Below are 9,033 nucleotides of genomic sequence, written 5' to 3' on the forward strand. Positions count from 1 at the left end.
CAAGGAACTGAAACGTTAGCTTTTTTACATGGCACATATTACTTTCTTCTCCAACACTTTGTTTTTGCATTATTTAAACCAAATTGAACATGTTTCATTATTTATTTGAGGCTAAATGTATTTTATTGATGTATTATATTAAGTTAAAATAAGTGTTCATGTAGTATTGTTGTAATTGTCATTATTACAAATACATTTTTTTTAAATTGGCCAATTAATCGGAATCTGCTTTTTTGGTCCTCCAATAATCGTTATCGGTGTTGAAAAATCATAATCGGTCGACCTCTAATTATGGTTGAATTCTCCTCATGGATGAATTCTAGAATATGCTATATAGCCTAGGCACCTGTTTAAACTATCATTATGACATCATGGATGAATTCTAGAATATACTATATAGCCTAGGCACCTGTTTAAACTATCATTATGACATCATGGATGAATTCTAGAATATACTATATAGCCTAGGCACCTGTTTAAACTATCATTATGACATCATAGATTAATTCTAGAATATACTATATAGCCTAGAAACCTGGTTAAACTATCATTGTGACATCATGGATGGCCAGTCCTTGTATTCATAGTGAATTCAGGGGGAGCCCTGAGCTGAACTCAAACCTGGGTCCAGTGACTGTAAGCCAACACCTTATAACTGTTACGCCAAGATGTCGGAACCTCTTGACATGGTCGCTAGTTGTTGGGTTACGGTTGCTACAATAGCTTTCGCTATGAATTTGAGAGTGGTTACACTTCTCCTTCCCCCATCCCTCAGCTGTTAACCAAGTCTCTGGGCAGTCATTTTGATGCTGTTTTAAAAAAAAAACACAACCCAGCAATCTGCAGTTCAAACAATAACAAATCTGTCATTCCACCACTGTTTTGGTAATAAAATGATTATGGGATTGGAGAAATGTAACTACAGACAGACCTATGGATGCAAGGACTGACCATCCATTATATCAACATTATAGTTTTAACCATGTTGAGGCTATACAGTGTTGATTTACAATGTTTCTAAACATTAGAGTAAAAAAAGCTTATTTGGGGTTCTGATGGGGAAAACAGTTGAACTCAGCTCATGAGGCATGTGTTATATTCTTCAAGAATCAATGGCTATAAATTAATAATTTAAATGTCACAATAGATTTCCACTTTAACACCAAACATCAGTCCAACAACTGCAGAGTTTGTGCCTCTGATTTTAAGACAGTACTTACTAGTGTTAATCAAGGAACGGTTTCTCAAAACCATCTTATGGTTAAGTTCATTGTAAGAACCATTGGATGCCTTAAGATGCGTTTGGGAAATCGGGCCCAGATATCCAGGTTCCTCCTCATTTTCCGATGTAACAGTCATCTCCTCTTCCACGCCATAAACTGCATCCTCCTCTCCTTTTACTGAAACATCCTCCTCTTCTTTCACAGTAACGGCCTCACCCTCTACTTCTTGATTTACTGTGCTATCTTCCTCCTCTTTAGAAGGAGAGTAGCTTGGTGACCGCATGGTCGGGGATGTTAGCTAGGCTAATGCTAACTTAACCAGCCCGCAGCTGAATAATAACAACACTGAAATATGAAATTAAATCGGATAACTAAGTAGACGACAGAAGTGTGTTTAAAACACAGTGGCTAATATACACGAAAGCATCTAAAGAGCTTTATTGGTTAGGCTATTTTGTCTTGCAAGCTACCGAGATTTCTGACAAACTGTTGCTGCTGTTTTATACGTCACACCAGCAGCATCACCTTAAAGTCTCAGACCGCCATCTGCTGACTGGAGTGGGTAACGCAGTTGAGTAAAATGTTTATTTTGTTTTCAGACAACAAGTTAAAGTGTAGGACGCCTGAGTTTTTACTCACCAGTGTAACAACACAGTGTGGTTAAAGACTTAGTAACTTAGTTGTATTGAAGATCTGGTTCCCTATAAGCACAAACAGATATGTTTTTGAATGATCACATATGTATTCATTTATTTCGGGATTCTGGGTAATCCACAGCAGATTTATGGAGAATTGCGTTGAACATTTAATGGTCCTGGGATAGAATCCTACATTAGCAATTTATGTTTTAGTAATTTCTGTTGTTGATTTGGTGTCAAATAAGCCCCCATGTGGGTTTTTGTTACGGAATCTAGTTGATAGGTATTCGACTAGCCGGACTGTGGTGAGGCCACACACAGATTCCTGTTGAACACTGTCACTTTAACTACCTTATTTCCTCAATAACGGTCTCTCTCCTTCACTTCATCCCTCTCTCCCCTTCTCCCTAAATCCTCTGGGTTATATCAGCTGTGTCGGTGAACCCCTCCTGCATCTGAACTGGCTACATAGAGGACACAGCATGATCAGAGGTGAGAGGTCAGTTGGTCAGGACAACAGGAAGTATTATTAAAGAGATGCTTTACATTGAAATACAGATAGAGATGCAGTAGTCCCAGAGTTAATGATCCCAGGTCAGTTTATATTATACAGGAAGTATTATTAAAGAGATGCTTTACATTGAAATACAGATAGAGATGCAGTAGTCCCAGAGTTAATGATCCCAGGTCAGTTTATATTATACAGGAAGTATTATTAAAGAGATGCTTTACATTGAAATACAGATAGAGCTGCAGTAGTCCCAGAGTTAATGATCCCAGGTCAGTTTTGCATTTCACCTCCTGATTGATGATTAACAATGTTAGATTAAAAAATAAATACACAAGGCTTAAACATGCTCACTCTCTCCATCTGTCTCTGGTCTGCAGGTATGTTTTGATGTGAGAGGATGCCAACCCCCAGTCCCATCATCGCCACCTCACCTGCTTTTAAGATAACAGTGTCTCTAATCGGCCCAATGGTTATGTAATTGTGATGAACTGAGAGAACATTTATGTAGCACTGTGATTCATTAATCATGTGCTGCCTTCCCTGCTCCTATGTGTTTACCTCTTTCCCTTTCTGTCTTTAACACCTCTCTCTCCTCCTCCTCTTTCCCTTTCTGTCTTTAACACCTCTCTCTCCACCTCCTCTTCCTCTGTTTTTATAATACACAACAGATGTGCATTGATGGACAGATTGAACTTGTATTTATAACACTTGGATAATGAGCTTTTCAATAAAGCGTTTCACATTCTCTACTGGTTGAAATGAAGTGTAATGTGATGAAATACTCCACCTATCCTGTGTTTATCAGATCAATGCAGATGAAGGGCATTAGATGGTGAGATGAACCGGTGTTCATATGTTCATATTTACATGATGCATAGGAAGTGTAGTGTGTTTAAAAAATTATATTTCTGTATATATGAATTAACTAGTTAAATCCTGTTTCTAGTCTATTAGTTACAATGTGTAACCATTGATGTCCCAGGACCAAGATTGGTAAACACTGTTGAAGTGTATAATTGTAATACATACATGCAGACACGGCGTCATTCAAAGACAGGAATTTGATCACCTCAAAGACATTCATACCTAAACTGCACATTAATTTGCCAAGGTAGAGTACATGATCAGTGAATATATTAAATGTACAGGCTACAATGTGGGGATCTCATGCATGGTAATAACTACATGTATATTTGACTTGAATCCTTGGCAAAACATGATATTATATTCTACTCAATCCATAGGCTTCATTAATGTCATTCAGGCTGTTTTGAAGTTGATACAACTGGCTATGATAGCTGAGGTTCATAGCTAGGTTCTGAACTAATATGTATACCAAACATTTGGGTCCATACACAGATCGAATAGATAGCTAGCTACACATCCATGGGCATACAGGGATTTTAATCATCCACTGCACAGTCATCCACTGCACAATAACATACGTTATTTCATCTATCTGCATGGCAAATACAAATTTGTACATTCAATTTGCAGTAAATTCTTCAGCCAGCTAGATTCTATACATCCACTTTTTCACAAAACGACCGCCTGGTTTGTGGGTTGTTTAAAGGGTGTCCCTAAAACAACCAGAATGACAATTTCATACTCATGTCACAACACCTATAAAACTAGCCCAGCTAGCTGGCTAAATCACGATTTACGTAAATGAACTATGATTTAAAACAAGCATAATCGTTTGTCTCTCCATTAACTAACATTCCTGTCAACTGTACATGTTTTTTTGCATGATTCATTATGACGTTATAATCCCTTACATTTGCTTCCATCCTAGTATTTATGTCCGCCATCTTTGATCCAGTTCAGGTCTGTGTAGGGGTACCCCCCTCTCCTGTCCGCCATCTTTGATGAAGAAAGTCCAACATTCACTTGTGCAGCAGCAGCCTCCCCCGGTCCTAGTGCCGAACCGATAGGACGTTTAAGATGCGATGGAACGGTTCACGAAAAAAATAAATCACAGAAAAAAATATATTGACTGATATTGATTTATTTAGGGGGGGATAATTAATATTAATTAAAATAAGTAATGGACTAGCGTCGTCTCTGATTCCTACCCTTTAACTTTTTGTCTGAAAATTAAATCTACATTTTACTCAACTGCGTTACCCACTCCAGTCAGTGTGACGTATAATCTAGTGGACGGAACGCTTCTTTCATCAGCAGCAACAGCTCGTCAGCCACCTCGGTAGCTTGCTAGACAAATAGCCGAACCAATAAAGCTCTTTAGACGCTTTCGTGTATATTAGCCACTGTGTTTTAAACCCATTTCGGTCGTCTAGTTAGTTATCCGATTTAATTTCATATTTACGGTGTAGTTATTATTATTCAGCTAGCGGGGTGGTTAAGTTAGCATTAGCCTAGCTAACATCCCCGACCATGCGCTCACTAAGCTATTCCCCAGTTTTAAACCCACTTCTGTCGTCTAGTTAGTTATCCAATTTAATATTTACGGTGTTGTTATTAGTCAGCTAGCGGGCTGGTTAAGTTAGCATTAGCATAGCTAACATCCCCGACCATGCTGTCACCAAGCTACTCTACTTCGAATGAAGATAAGGATATCACAGTAAAACAAGAAGTAGAGAGTGGGGCCGTTACTGTGAAAGAAGAGGAGGACGCGTTCAGAGTGAAAGACGAGGAAGATATCACAGTAAAACAAGAAGTAGGGAGTGGGGCCGTTACTGTGAAAGAAGAGGAGGGCACGTTCAGAGTGAAAGAGGAGGATGATGTCACAGTAAAAGCAGAGGAGGATGCAGTTTATGGCGTGAAAGAGGAGGGGGAGGAGATTACTGTTACATCGAAAAAGGAGGAAGAGGAGGAACCTGGATATCTGGACCCGTTTTCCCAAACGCATCTTAAGGCATCCAATGGTTCAAACGAAGAATTTAGCCATAAGATGGTTTTGAGAAACCGTTCCCTGATTGACACTAGTAAGTACTGTCTTAACAACAGAGGCACAAACTCTGCAGTTGAACTGATGTTTGATGTTAAGGCGGAAATCTGCAATCTGCTACACCCATATTGTGACTTTTAAATTATTTATTTACAGCCATTGATTCTTGAAGAATATAACACATGCCTCATGAGCTGAGTTCAACTGTTGTACCCCATCAGAACCCCAAATAAGCTTTTTTTACTCTAATGTTTAGAAACAATGTAAATCAACACTGTATAGCAGTTAAGAACAAATTCTTATTTTCAATAACGGACTAGGAACAGTGGGTTAATTACCTGTTCAGTGGCAGAACGACAGATTTGTACCATGTCAGCTCTGGGATATGAACTTGCAACCGGTTACTAGTCCAACGCTCTAACCACTAGGCTACCCTGCTGCCTCAACATGGTTAAAACTATAATGTTGATATCATGGATGGTCAGTACTTGCATCCATAGGTCTGTCTGTAGTTACATTTATCCAAACCCATAATAATTTTATTACCAAAATAGTGGTGGAATGACAGATTTGTTATTGTTTGAACTGCAGATTGCTGGGTTGTGTGGGGTTTTTAAACAGCAACAAAATGGCTGCCCAGAGACTTGGTTAACAGCTGAGGGATGGGGGAAGGAGAAGTGTAACCACTCTCAAATTCATAGAGAACGATATTGTAGAAACCTTAACCAAACACCTAGCGACCTCGTCAAGAAGTTCAGACATCTTGGCGTAACAGTTAAAAGGTGTTGACTTGACAGTCGCTGGACCCAGGTTTGAGTTCAGCTCAGGGCCTCCCCCTGAATTCACTACACTATGAATACAAGGACTGGCCATCCATGAGGTCATAATGATAATTTAACCAGTTTTCTAGGCTATATAGTATATTCTAGAATTAATCCATGATGTCATAATGATAGTTGCTGACTTTAACCACTAGGCTACCCTGCCGCCCCAAATATTATTTAGTGCAATCACTTTAACCTATAACCAGGGTCACTTTCTGTTCAGTGAGAGTGTTGAAGGCGTTTTCTCTCCAGATCGTTAATCTGGCCTAGTTGTCAAAGTTTCAAAGCTTTTATTAAGTCACTCTGTTTTTTGTCTTATACACATTATTACAATTCAATGGTTCTACAGTTTCCCAATTCATCAATAATGCTCAATCAATCCTTAATGCTTTAAGCTATGCCAGATAATATTGCAAAACTTTAAATGCGTTAACACTTCTAACAATATTGACTAAATAGCAAAAATAGTTCAATTACCTTAAATGCTCAGCCCCCTGGTCACATTCCTGTAATTGGTATTCTCACAGCACTAACGCTAGATTCCGAATTCCAATATCCTAATACACTTCCAACTCTGTGTATGGACTCAATATATTGTAACCGGTACTTGGCTGTGTCCTTGTATTGCTAATCACATCTGTACCTGATGTCTCACTGTGTGACTACTGCTTTGTCTGTGATCAAGAGGTGTCAAGACCCCTGTGTTTCAAATATTGTTCTAGTCTAACAAAAAGCGTATAGTGCAATAGTAAATTTAACTACGATGATTCTCCATATGAAGTCTGTCTCGTATGTCAGTGAGGATCATGCCTCTCTTATGATCTCTGTTCTCTTTATATACCTTTTTACAGGGGAAGTTCGCAAGTTTCTGGAGCTGTGGCTAATCCACACTGACACTGCCCTGCTGCTTGCACCGGCCGCTTACTCGGGAACTGTAGATTGCTTACACTGAGTGCTTACACTGGGACGGTAGATTGCTTATTACGTAATCTTAGACCTGTGTCTAAATGGAAGCTTCTTATTCTAAATCTAGGTCATGCACTACTAACTCCCATTCTGCTGCTTCCGTGTTACTGTTGGCTGATTCTACTTAATGATACCAGCTGGTTGTTTCTACCACTTGAGGCGGCGTAGGTGGCATGTCAAGCGTCAGCTGGGAGAAGTCTATGATAGGTATCTCCTCTGCTTCCCCCTGTTGTCCAGTTTCTGCAGGTGTGGTCCATGGTTCCATGAGGTCCCGTGAATGCCCTGTGTTGCTGTCCCCATTGCTTGATGGAGTGGGCAGATTCTTTTCATCTCTTGTCACACCAGATATACGACATCCATAACTAGTGGTTTCCTCATTAGCATGGAGGAGTTTATGCAATCAAATTGCCCTCGTGCCGCAATTTTCGAAAACACAAAGGGGCCTGTATTGTAGACCAAAAGTCTTCTACCACACTGCTTAGAGTTTCAACAACATAAATAACTTATTTCTAGTCTACAATCTTAGATGTTACTACTAATGTGAAAACAAGACAAAATATGACTTCTTGCTCATTTTAAGACAATAATTTTAACATTCATTACAGACAGCAATTGCTGTACAACATCATGGCTATGCTGTTGGCATCAACTTTTACACTGGATTACTGCTGTTGTGGACCTTTAACCATCTGTCTGACTTTGTTGTTCACACAGGAGAGAGACGTGACCATCGTGGATCCTCTGGGGAGCCTCAACAACCTCATGATTCTGAGGAGACAGAGAAGAGTCTCTCCAGATCAGAACACCTCAATAAACACCCGCGGAGACCCACAGGGAAGAGAACTCACTGCTGCTCTGACTGTGGGAAGAGATTCACATCATCAGGCATTAAAATTCATCAGAGAACACACACAGGAGAGAAAGCTTATAGCTGTGGTCAATGTTGGAGGAGTTTTACAACATTAATCTCTCTGAAAGTACACCAGAGAACACACACAAGAGAGAAACGTTATAGCTGTGATCATTGTGGGCAGAGTTTGCTTATGCTTGCCATCTGACTCAACACCAGAGAATACACACAGGAGAGAAACCTTATAGCTGTGATCAATGTGGGAAGAGATTTACTCAGTCACACATCTGACTATACACCAGAGAATACACACAGGAGAGAAATCTTATAGCTGTGATCAATGTGGGAAGAGATTTACTCAGTCACACAGTTCACACATCTGATATGACTCAACACCAGAGAATACACAGGATTGAAATCTCATAGCTGTGACCAGAGATAATCTGATAAAAGATCTGATCAAATATTAGAAAAAACATACATGAAGAAGTTATTTCATGATTTCAATGAATTAATGTCACAATGTAGAATTTTTTAACATTGTAGTAGGAGTATTGTAATGATTTCACAATGTAGAAGCCTAACCGTTTGCCCACTTATGAATTGATATCAACATGTTATGGATATTAGCCTCATGGGGAAAAATCCAAGAGGACGAGAGTTCTAGAAGCAAGTGAGTTGTAAATAGAAAGAAAAAGGAGAAAAAAATAACATGATTCTTTATTATTATTTAGGAATAGGTGTTTTTTCTTGTTTTTAATTGTTGACAGCCAGTAGACACCATGTTTATATTGGTGAAGGTGAAGCAGTGTAGTTGATTATAATGTGAAATGGAAGTTGTTTTCTGGTGGTGGTGAGCAAACGTGTCCAACACAAATATAGGATATATTTGTTGTCTTAAGGGGGAAGGTGTTCCAGGCTTTGGTTTTTCCATTTATGTTTTGAGGTTGGACTTTAGCACGTCTATCTCGTTAGCACGTAGGACGCACTGATTGGTGTCACCTCATTAGTCAGTATGTGTTACACCTGTGCTGGCTTGTCCATCTCGTTAGTGAGAAGGTTTTTCACCTGAGCTGGTCCAGGTTCTATTTAAGAGTGTCTGGCCCAGTG

The 9,033-nt window shown here is 39.3% G+C and overlaps 1 long non-coding RNA gene across 1 annotated transcript; it reads left to right on the top strand.

The window, feature by feature from the left end:
* The first annotated feature begins 2,223 nt into the window (after positions 1-2,223).
* Positions 2,224-3,121, top strand: LOC135560380 (uncharacterized). Its single transcript, XR_010458891.1, has 2 exons — positions 2,224-2,353; positions 2,750-3,121. It is a non-coding gene; the product is annotated as an uncharacterized LOC135560380 (long non-coding RNA).
* The last annotated feature ends 5,912 nt before the right edge of the window (positions 3,122-9,033 follow it).

The sequence above is a fragment of the Oncorhynchus nerka genome, linkage group LG15 (genome assembly GCF_034236695.1).
Source record: "Oncorhynchus nerka isolate Pitt River linkage group LG15, Oner_Uvic_2.0, whole genome shotgun sequence".
NCBI lineage: Eukaryota > Metazoa > Chordata > Actinopteri > Salmoniformes > Salmonidae > Oncorhynchus > Oncorhynchus nerka.